Source organism: Neodiprion virginianus, chromosome 2 (assembly GCF_021901495.1).
Source record: "Neodiprion virginianus isolate iyNeoVirg1 chromosome 2, iyNeoVirg1.1, whole genome shotgun sequence".
Lineage (NCBI taxonomy): Eukaryota > Metazoa > Arthropoda > Insecta > Hymenoptera > Diprionidae > Neodiprion > Neodiprion virginianus.
The window spans coordinates 27,073,024-27,085,453 of NC_060878.1; the positions used below are offsets into that span (position 1 = coordinate 27,073,024).

The 12,430-nt window shown below is 38.0% G+C and overlaps 2 protein-coding genes across 2 annotated transcripts in view; one reads left to right on the forward strand and one right to left on the reverse strand.

Annotated features, from left to right (window-relative positions):
* Positions 1-12,430, forward strand: part of LOC124299136 (kelch-like protein diablo) — a 136,605-nt gene that overhangs the window by 35,335 nt on the left and 88,840 nt on the right. The window lies entirely within an intron of this gene.
* Positions 1-12,430, reverse strand: part of LOC124299142 (protein odd-skipped-related 1-like) — a 31,009-nt gene that overhangs the window by 7,462 nt on the left and 11,117 nt on the right. The window lies entirely within an intron of this gene.

Sequence of the window (12,430 nt, forward strand, 5' to 3'; positions counted from 1 at the left end):
CCCATATAACGCCGCCATCGGTGTACCTATTGTCAGTCACCAATCAAGAGAAGTCCAGTCGAATAACAATAATATTTTCAACTCGCCACCTCCGAGGGCAAACAATCGCTAATAGCATTACCTGCATAATAAGTGGATCGCTTTTATGCTGCATGTGTATACACGCGGCTTCTCTCGCCCCGCTAGCCGGTGTTATATTATACCTGACAACTCACCTACAACAATTGTTATCGTTCGTCATAACCTAGACAATTTTGGTATCGTAATCGCCGCGTTCCATAAGTCACCGGACAATTTTCTGATCTGAAAACGGAATGAATGCCATGCGTTGTTGCGTACTGAAACGAATTGCAGATTTTTTTCTTTCGAGTTTTCGCGCACATTTTTTTTTTTTTTTTTTTTGCATACCCTCCGGAAATAGATGGGCTTATGTTTCACGTGAAACGGTACACAACGTGTCACGGTTTTCTCAATAATGATCATCACGAAGCAGGAGAGTTGTAAAACACGTTCAATGCGTTTTGAAAATTCTGTGATTTTTCTTCCCGTGTTACGCTAAGAACGCGTTGTAGGTTTATTATGTATGACGGAAGTCGTCAACGCGTCACGTCGCGATGATCGAGCATTAAAAGTGTTTCAGAAATATAACGAATTACGGTATCGCATATGATTGTGTTTTTATCTCGTAATAAAATTGAAAAATCTTCACTGCCGTATGACGCAAATATTTTTCGATGACGCCAACGATGCTCCGTTGTTTCATCGTCTAAGATAATACGATCGTTTGTAAGTAATACCGCAGTCGATTGGCGTCAGAGAGTTTCATGATTTAGCTTTGGAACGCCTTTTGTAATCAACGTATCAAAATAGATGAAGTCAGCGATGACGATACGTCTTTAACTCACATAGAAAGCTTTGTTAGCCGGTTTATCTGACGAGAATGGTATCCCAGATCGATCTCTCCGATTTGATTTCTTTTGCAATATGTTATACTAGACTAAAAACTAAAAGACACGTATTTTTTTTTTTGTTTTTTTATCTGCCATTGAACAATTTGAAGGGGGTGAAACTGTCGTCCAAAGTAAGCTAGGAAGTCAGGGGACTTTACGCTTTTTAAAAAGAAATTATTACGTAGAACATTTTATTGTGGGAGCACAATATTTTTTTGTAAATAATAACATTAAGGATACGGTTGTTACGAAATTGCAAAAAAAAAAATAGTTATTAAATTAAATATATACTTATAAATACGAAATCTCAATTTTTATTTAGTCGGTTTAATGAAATAATACTTTTTTTTTTTATGGCATTATCAAAATATTGTATACCCTTGGTAGATTCAACTAAATCGCTGCATATAACCGTCCACTAAATCTATTCGGTCGATAAAGATTACTCAAATTTACGAAATCATGAAAGCTACTAATTGATTGCCGCTGTCAAGTAATATGTAACATCGTGAATCTATAAAAAAAATTTGTTGTAGTGGCAAAATACTCTCCGTTCGTTTTTCGCAAGACAAGTAAGATGAGCACTTATTAGAACGGGCTCCAAGCATTAAGAATTAATCTGGTATATTCATCGGAATTAAATGATTCGTGGTTTAATAGCATTGAATCAGCCTGTTAATTCATAATGGTATATTTCTTTGTCGTCATATTGATGTAGCATAAATTACAATTAAACGGATAATTTTTGCAATGACAACGATTAAACAGTTATTTTTCAACATTAACTTTTTTCAACGTTTGGCGCAACAAAATATATCGAATTGCCGCGCCAAACCTTTCCTTATACATTACTAAAACACTTTGTTTTCCGCGCATTATAAAATCAACTTAACCTTCTTCGTTGTGTGAAAATGATGTTCGAAATTTTCGAAAAAACGAAATTTTCAGAACTGAAAGGCTTATTGCACAAATGCTTCTGTCAAGTCAATCAATCGTGAAGTCGGAGATATTTTTTCACGTTTCATTTAACCATAAGTGTATCGTGCGTAGTACGTTGTGAATCCTCTTCCGTGTATTTGAAATTCAACTTGTTCTCATGACGAACATGACTTTTTAAAGAAAATTTATCGCTGCAGTATCGAACGTCGTGAGATATTCAAACGGTTCTGTTCCGCGTTTTATTTACATTTACCCTCGATGCCGCATGTATAGGTAACTTGAAGTTTAAAATATTAAAATCGTACTTCAAGAGTGATTCGATCGATGGCGGTTGCTGTGTTCTTGGGTCGCTGACACCTTGGACTTTCCCGCACAGATGTTAGTCCTGACATTGCGCCGATGTTTTCTCACTCCGACAATCGTCGGCTATGCCTAATTGCACGTTTCACTCTTTCACGACTTTGGAAAATCAATCCCTGAGCGAACCGTCACTTCTTTCGCTACGTCGTCGGGCTAATGGTCACCGCCTGGGTAAAATTGTGCGAAAGCAGGGGTAATTTTGCCTTTAGCCGACCATTACCCGGTGGAAAAACTACTCAGAAATTCTTTGTTCATACATTTCTACACAACATGCCCGGAGCAGGTACCTTGGTAAATTATGAAAAAATTTCACCAAATTTTCTAGATAGTGATAAAAAATGAAGATAGTTGAGGACTGCACCGGAAAAAAAAAATTTCTCTCAGCGCAATCAGATTGACACTGAGTTTAAAATTCCAACACATCGAATACACGACAGAAATTACCCGCAACGTTTTTTTAACCGTGAATCGTACGCCCCGCGTTACCAGAGATACAATTCGATAACGCGCTCGTCTACCCCTATGAATCACAGGTGGACATCGACCAACGACGGGTAGACGGATAGACGACAAAATGACCGACATACCCTTATCTCTTTCCCGTCTCTGCGTTATATCGTCGACGCTCAATCCGCACGCGACGATCAGGACAAAGTGTCGCGTTTCAAAGATGAACACCACCTGTCCTCTATCGGTTATGTTCTCCCATTCTCCTGCTGGGATTTAACAATCTACCAGACCCGATTAATGAGACTAAATATTAAATTTTGCTTCGAAAATTATACACGTTTCTACGTTTGGATGGCATGTTTTTATTTTTATTTTTTTTTTTCCTTTCGCCCACCTTATCGGAAGAAATTATTCGTATGCATAAAACGTTCGATTTTAATACGGATAATTTTATTCCAACAGATCGTGTTTGTTTGGTAAACGAAGGGATGAATACTGGATCAAAATTGTTCAAATCGCAAAATTGTAACTGTCTCTCACCCCGTCTTTAGTTTCACGTTTATTACCTGCAGCTAATGGAAAAAAAAAACAACAAAAAAAAAACACCAAGGTTGCAAAGGGAACCGCAGGTACGTAGCTTTCTCGCACGTTCGATCATGGAATATTTAAACATTTACACCCTCTTCGACTGGGGTGGATAAGTTTTATGCGTTACCTCCTTTCGTACAGAGCATTACTAATGAAACGGGGAAAAAAATGATCGGAACGACGGCGGAAGACGATATTGGTTCAGCAGTAGACGAGGCAAGGAAAAGGATGGTTTTTCTTAAATCGTTCGCTTGTTTTCTCAGTGCCGATCTCATCCGAGCAGGAATTAAATCGAAGCGATGGGAGTTGGCAGATTTATATTTTTCCAACGAACAAGAACTTGGTAATGGTGTATATTACGAATTTTTTAACACAGAACCCAAATCTGACCGAATAATTTTCGGCATGGTTAATTTTTGTACAAGGTAAGTTTCGTACCGCGCGAAACCGCGAAATTATCTTTTTGACGGAAAGTGCATCCGGAATTTTCATTCATTCAAGGATGTTTTCGATTCTAAAAAGAAACGCGTAAAAATACTTGATAGTTGTTTTGAAATTATACAAGAGCCGCGAAGGAAAACATGGTTGATATTTTTTTTTTATGATTTACAACGCGATTTACTCTGAGAAAAAAAAAATAAACGTGCCGAGGAATTTTCTCAGTCAGTTGAGAATTTCGGGTACGAAAATCTGATAATTTCATCTCATTGTCTCGCACGACATTTGCTTGGAATCTTGTGTTTTCAACAGGTGAAAATAAATTCCTCTGCTCGCGATTAATAATTCGCGTGTTTTGAATTTCTTTACCGCTGTGGATTAACCTCAACGATAATATTTCATTTCTTTCACTCTTTCTTGTACACTACAAAACATGTTCGCTAGTTTTACAAATTTCTCGGTTTTGAGGAAAAATTGTCACCAGTTTTCCCAATCACAAGAATCACAGGCTCTCAAAAACCTGTTTATCTTTAGCAAAAACTAATGAAGTTTGTCGATGTGAAGGAGAAGACAAAAATAAAAAAAAAAAAAATCAAGAAAATCGAAGACGAGCGTCGCCGTACCGTTGGAATTGGTCCGGAATGCCCCATACGTCCATGCACCGTTGCGCAAGTAATTTTCTTCGCATCGGGACACGTGCCTCGGCACGTGGCAAACGGACGCCGGCCGGAAGCTCACTTAGGCTCTCCCCAAACACTCGTTTCCCACAAGCTCGTCTATCCTTCCGGTTTCACGACTGTTTTACGACTCTATAATGACTCGTGGCCAGGAGCGATTAAATCGACGCTCTGTTTAATGGCACTGGACGTGTATACCTGTACATTCGCATGCATGTAAAGCAGCGGCGTAATTACACATGTAACGGTCCTCCTCCTCCTCCTCCTCCTCCTCCTCCTCCTCCTCCTCCCCCCCTCCCCGCCCTCCCCCCGACCGCGGTTAGTTTTCTCGCAAAATTCCGACGAAAGTTCAATTTTCTCATAGGATGATATCGTGCGTTGGAATTTAGCATCACACTGAGAAAAATTAATTTACTTTACAGGTTTACTCTACTTTTTTAGTTAAACAAGGTTTTAGCGTTAATTTATTGTTGCACAAGCATTAAATTTTCGCAACAGTTGCAGGAAAATGTAGCAACAGCGATCGTAATGAGAAAGAATAGTAACGGATACTAGACTTTCTAGTAACAGCTAGAAAACTAATTTTTATTTTGTACCTGGAATTATATTTTTCGATTATGGTAAAAAATGAAAATAGTTAGAGACTGAGCGGTAAACGGAAGTAAAAATTTCTCTCTCAGTGCAGAAATCAGAAAGTCATATTATTCGATCACGTTCTATATGCGAAAAAAACATTCAGCATATAGCGATGTTAATACTCACGAAGAAACGACACAGTAACAATTTCAAATAAAATTCTGAGCGTTTCGATTCGTTGTCATCTTCGTTGAGTTCTCCTACGTAAATTCGAAATGAGCGATATGTACGCGTATCGATAGTAATTTTGTTCACGAACAATGTCGTCATTCACGTTCATAAAATCGTAATTCTGTTGAAGATGTAAAAAAATAATGAGCTCTGTTCTTGCTTCGATTTTACGCGAGAGCGAAGGTTTCTGTATCGGTTCTCCGCCCTCTTGAAAATTTATTAGTCGGGTTGACGGCAATCCGTCCGCACAATTTACCGCAACGCTCGGTATAAGATAAATACATGAATGAGAGAAAAAAGAAAAAAAAAAAAAAAAAAAAAACAACAAATACGCATATATCTTTGTTTTTACGTACGATTTACAGGGATAATTTATAGGGTAGAAAATGGATCTGGCAGAAAGTTTCTCGCAAATTGCAGCTAATGACCGTTTCGCGGTGCATTATTTAACCGGCTTGCAGAGAGCTACGGGATAGCTCAATCTATGGGGTGAACTGGTCTCGGACTCTTATTTTTCCCCCATTGTTTCCCTAGCTGGGCTACTTGAAGAAAAAACTCTCAGAGTTAGCGACTGGATTGTTTGCAGCCGTTACTTCTGATTGCAGCAATTGCGAAACGGGAGGGAAACCGCGTCGTTGTACATATTTGAAAGAATTGAAAATTTAGAAATTTTCCCCGACGACATGTTTTCTAATTACGCACGTTACGTGGTACCCACATATCAGTTCAGTGTATCCAAGAATAAAAATCCAAAACTTTTCAATTCTAAAATAAAGAAAACTGTCTACACGCAGTACCCATATTTTTATAAAATGTACCGTTCAACGCTCGTTTATTGTTACAGAGTATTTACGTACCTATTTAATATAAATATAAAGTGTGAAATCAAGTTTAAAAGTTGACAAAAACATCTTTGGTCACAAAATTTCAACGCCCAGTTTCGATACGCATATTTTACACTGAGAGAAATTTTTACTTCCGGTTACTGCTCGGTCGTTAACTATTTTCATTTTTTACCATAATCGAAAAATATAGTTCTAGGTAGAAAGTGAAAATTAGTTTTCTGGCTGTTATCGGAAAGTTTAGTATCCGTTACTATTCTTTCTCATTACGATTACTGTTGATATATTTTCTTGCAACTGTTGCGAAAATTTAATGCTTGTGAAACAATAAATCGACGTTAAAGCCTTGTTTAACTAAAAAGTAGAGTAAACCTCACAAGCTGATTTTGCGTTGCAATTACCAAAAAAGGATCGACGATAGCGCAAAATGGTTACGCGTACCTCGTTTTTCGTAATTCCAACAATATTCGAACGGTTTTTTTAACGATACCTGTTTTACTGAATTTTTCTAGTTACTATGTCAAATGAAATTTTTCTCAATGTACATGTCCGTATGTGAATACCTCGAGCCGTGCGCATAAATTATTAATAACAATCTGTTTTAGCTGCAAGTACATCAGCGCACATGACAGAATAAACAATAATAAAAAGCTAAGACTAAAGCTGCTGAAAAAACACCGTGCACAATGATATGTTTTATTAACCATGCGTGTAAACATACATATACATATATATATGTATATATATATTCGGTGTCGTATCTCACATACATATCGTGGATAAACCCTCGTATATATGTGCGACGATTCTCAGCAGGTGGTAAGAAAAATTTTCGCATCGTATCCCGTACATATATGAATAACGAAATTGAGTGGAACATTTTGTTTTTCTCCTTTTCCTTCGGTTTTCTTTTCTTCCTTCTTTCATTTGTCGCTTCGCTTTTTTGTTTTTTTTTATCTTCATCGAGTTTTCATTCCTTCTCATTCCGACAGATCATCTATTTTCTTACTTCAAGATTTGTAGTTTCGAAATGACAACGCCAATCTTTCTAATAACACTCTTTGTTGGCAGTATCTTTGCTCTGGACTAGTGGGGAAAAATTGATACACGTAGATGTACCTTTGAAAATGATTTATGATGACAGATTTTTTTTGTTATTTTAATTTACACCGCGATTAGCTTGGATGTGATTTTTTGCACTTTTGGCAAGGAATTTCCGTTTGCTTCAGAAGATTGCCACGAATTTTCTTACTTGTCGCTTGTTTTTTTTTTTTTTTTTTTATGACTTTCCTCGGAATACGGGATAAAATTCTATACGGAATTTGTGTATCGCGTCCCGAATGATCGTAATACTACTAAAAAAAAAAAAAAAAAAAAATGCGAGCATCACACTTCAAAGGGCGAAATTTCGGTAAATCGCAGAGATATTTAACGACGGATGAAAATTAAAAGAAAAAAGAAAAAAGGAAAGAAAAATAAAGAAAGAGGGAGTGAGAAGTTGTGTAAAATCCTGCAATGATTTTTTTTTTCTTTTTCAAACTCTTTTCGAACGCATTCTGCGACTCGACTCGATAACGAGCTTTCCCATTACGAACTAATCAAACCAACAGGATGTGGAAACAATAATAACTGACATTCGTTGAATACACAAGTACTCGGTACAAACTTCATCGTATCTGTGTGTAAGTGCAAAATGTTCTTAAAGACCTCTACAACGATTTTCCCATAATAGATGCGTTTTCGAATTAGTTTTCCCCCAGATAGGCAAATTAATAGTTAACTAATCGCTTTCCACCAGCGACGATGGCCGTGCCCGTGTATAAAAGCCGGGGTTATAAGTGTAAATCAAGCCTTGTCCGCAAGTTCCCTCCCCCCCCCCCCCCCCCCCCGCCCCCCGTTTACCACGTTTTCCCCCTTCTTCGTCGCCCTCCACCACCCCTCCCCCCTCTTAATATCATCGGCGCTTTTTGCCTTGTGAAAGTTTCCCATGAATTATTCCTGTGGGACAAAGTCCAGACCTTCTCGCATATATATCCTCATGCGTTATAGGTATATATATAAATATACGTGTGATGTGTATACATTATACTTGTGTATACCGCTTTATACTTGGTTCATGTTTCATCAATTCCTAATTAACATCGCATGATGTTCAAGTAGTATAACACGTATGTGCAATGTTCGCAACGGTATGCCTGACTAGTTTTTTTCTTTTTTTTTTTTTCTTCCCCCAACTACAAGTCCTTCCAAGGTATGGAATTTTTAGCTCAAGTATGTGCCTAAAGTACCGTGTGCCTATTTTTCGTTTAAATAATCGTACAGTTTTAAGACTTGGGTTGAAAAGTTCTGGATTTTGGAATGATTTTCTTCTACGGCAAAGACTAAACTTTAAAGTAAACCTTGCGCGAGGAAAAAACATATTTCCTTATTCAAAACAGTCTACTGACTACATTGCGATGATAACCACGAAATTTTATAAAAATGAATCATGTCATGCCAACTAAACGATATTCAAATTAAGAATTCGGATCACTTTTTTTAAAACCATATTAACGGGTAAATCACACTGCTTATAGTCAATGTACAGCAGGATCTGACGGTAGGATCAATTTTTGGAATAAAATACAATCTTTTGATACGAAGCGAATATTTTGGCGAAATAAAAACTGGCCGAAGCCACGTATATACGTATATATAGTATTGTAATATCGAACATCTACCTGCAGTTTCTTTGTCTTACGATCAGAAATTGACTGAACAAACATTATTTTTAGTCAAATTTTATACACTCAACTCCTTTCAACGGATCGTCGTACCTTCTAGCCGGTGATTATCTTTACTTGTTTTTTTAACTTGTATTCTTTTATTTCTCATGAAAACGCATATTTCCAAACGAACCGATTGGTCCCAAGGTTAAAATTACTTCGACGGTCATCCAGAAATTTAAACAATTTGTTTTTTTTTTTAATATTTGCGACTCATTTTTGTGATTATTACGGTTTCACCCCAGGTACTTACGACGGCATGTAAATCATATTGCGCCGCGATAAGATGGCAAGGGTTTTGGTAAGATAAGATAGAAGAAAAGAGGCGGTGCGAGGGGAGGATCACTCGAATCGGCGCAATTTTATTTCCGAGCCCCGAATTACGCGATACATCCTCTCCGCACGAACAATCGCCTCGGCATTACCCAATCCATGGCATATTGATGAGGAGAATATATCTAACCGCGTCTAGGCGGTACCTTGATCCTTATACCATGGTTGATTTAGCCCGAAATTACATGTAGTTATACCACCGACTGTAGCCACGTGACAGGTATGCCTGCGGGAAGTTATTCAGCTATAGGGAGGTTCATTTTATTTCTGACAACTATGTATACCATAATTCATAACGTACGAATCAGTGAATTGAACTGCGGCGAAAATTCTTACAAGTCATTGTTATATACAGTTGATGTAAATTGAATCGACTATATTCATCGGTGAACTCAGTGAATTGGTGATAAATGCCTCATGACTGAAAACATCTGTGTGATAAAAATTAACTAGGTTAATTCTATTTTTACTCACTCCGCGGTTAGTAACAAGAAGACAATTTTTCTTCAAGCGCTTGCGCGAGTAATAAGGCAGCCGATTGTTTTTTTTTTTTTTTTTTTTGTTGCCATACCAACAATCATAAAAAATCTTTGACAGTGATTTTTTGACGTCGGACTTTTAAAGTCGGATAGGCAAGTTTGCGGGAACGTTGAAAAAGGTGAAGACCTTCGATTTCCGACCTCGATTTTTTTCCTCCAAGAGTTTGTTCTGTAAAAACAACTGGTAAAACATAGTCTCTGTCAATCTGCCAGATCTAAAAATCGGTTCTTCTTTTTCCTCGATTCTGTGCTATTTCCTGTCACACGAATACGTCAAGTACGATTTTCCTAGGTTTCAACAATGTAATAAAATTGTCGGTTTAAGTTGCACATCAATTTCGGCTGAACACTTCCATTGAATAATGTACCAACTCATATATGTCAAATTACATTGTCTCGTTTGAGGTTTTTTTTTTTTTTTTGTTTTTTTTTTCAACACGCATCGTGTTCATATCCGACACTCACGCATACACGTACAGCGAATTTCTGCAGCGTATCGTGTACGGTAATGTCAATCAAGACAACGAGGACAGTGAAGTGTGTATAATAATATTGGCACAATACACCGCGGCTAAACCAGCATTGAGGAACGGGATCGCGATGCTAAACTGCGCAGACGATAATAAAATAAAAAAAAAAAAAATGTGTTAACAATTCCCAAGAAAATAACAGGTCTGATTTACTCTTGGGAGTATGAATATATAGCTTTATTATACCTCCGCGCCTCTTGGACTAGGCTTACGTGTGTACGCATCTACACCGGTATGCAACATACGCACATGTAACTTGCAGACGATCCACGATCGTTTTCTTTACACTAGGGATTTCTGGTGCGAAAACATTTTTTCTACCAGTCTGAACCTGCAGTTACCGGTATGTTTACGGGGTGTTGAAAAAAAGGTGGATACACCTGGATAGCACGAAAACGGAGTAACTTAGAGGTAAACTGATAATAGATTCCCGAATAATTTTTCCCTGGGAATCCAATTGTAATATTAGTTTTTGGGCCAGATGGGCCCAGGGGGGGGGCCTTATCAGGCCCAACTTTGAAATTTCAAACGGAAACCCCAATTTTTTCGTTCGAATTTGGATTCAGCGGGAAATTTTACGTCCGAATACGTATTAACCATCGCCGGGGTCATTCGGGAATCTATTATCAGTTTATCTCTAAGTTACTTCGTTTTCGGGCTATCCAGGTGTATCCACCTTTTTTCAACACCCTGTATAACGTGTGAATATATAAAACGTATCTTAACGAAATAACTACATTTTTGCAACACCTGCATGGAAAGTCCATTTTTATGCACCATTTACAAGCACCGAAAGTAGTCTTTTATACACATGTGCGGGAAAAACTTTCGCGCACTGCTAGGGGTGTGAGAAAAAAACCTTCGCACATTGCCGGCGGTATAAGATAAACCTTCGCGCATTGCTAGCGGTGTGCGAAAAAGACGGTCGCGCTTTTATCCACAGTTGCGCATTTCGCAAACAGCTGCACTAGCGCCACCGATGGAATAGTTTGTCACTCTTTGCCGTGCTCGACATCGTCACTGAACAGACGTCGTGCCGCGGTTTCGTGTAAAAATAATCGTGCACGTCGGACTTTCCATTACAGGTGTAGCAAAAAATAGAGTTCGATACTAGTGCGAAAGTTGGCAATGCCTATCTCGCGTGAATGCGCCACACTCGCCCTTCAACTCGTCTACGGGCTCGTGCCGCACCTTCACGCTTGTGCGGGCATTGCCACCTTCGCGCACTAGTATCGAAAAACATTATTGTTTCACTGCACTGAAATTTTTAATTCCGGTTACCGCTCAGTCCTAGACTATTTTCATTTTTTAACACAATCGGAAAATATAGTTCTAGGTAGAAAATGAAAATTAGTTTTCTAGTATCCGTTACTATTCTTTTTCGTTACGATCACTGTTGCTATACTTTCTTCTAACTGTTAGGAAAAGTTAATGCTTGTGCAACAATAAATTGACGCTAAAGCCTTATTTAACTAAAAAAGTACAGTAAACCGACAACAGCGTACAATGGTTCAGTGTACCTCGTTTTTCGTAATTCCAACAATATTGAAACAGTTTTTTCAATGATACCTGATTTACTCAATTTTTCTAGTTACTGTAAGAAATGAATTTTTCTCAGTGTGGCACTGTTTTAGTGCCAGTAATTTGAATGTAATAATTGAAAATTCATATAAAATCGTAAATTCAGCTTTCCAATGCGGATGAATGTAACAGTTTCTTTTGAAAGTGTTTCCTAACGAACGAAAAAAATTCGAACTCTTTTTAAACGAGTTTTGATCTTCGTTAGATTTCAGAAAATCAAAAATTCTTCGTCGCGAAACTGTTTAACGAACGCAATTATTAGGAAGGGATTAAAAAATAACTTCAGTTCTCTTTCATCGAAACGAAAGACCAGACGCTGAACGTTGATTTATAGTTTTTACATTAGTTCAGGCAGCCGCCGGCAGATGGATAGACGGATGCGTAGACTTCTCGCACTAAGAATAGGTTAGAAACGAATTGAGTACGAGACTCGCGTCGCTACGGGCTGCTTTCAAGACACACGTCTCAATTGTCGGCATTAGTGGGAAAATTGCTATATTAACCTCACTTGCCTACGAAGTGTACGAAAGGGTAGTTTATTGTTGTCAAGTGCACTGCGACTGTCACGAAGCCAATTGAGAATACGTATATACTATGCAAATAGTGAGAATTTTGTTGTGCAGCAATTTTG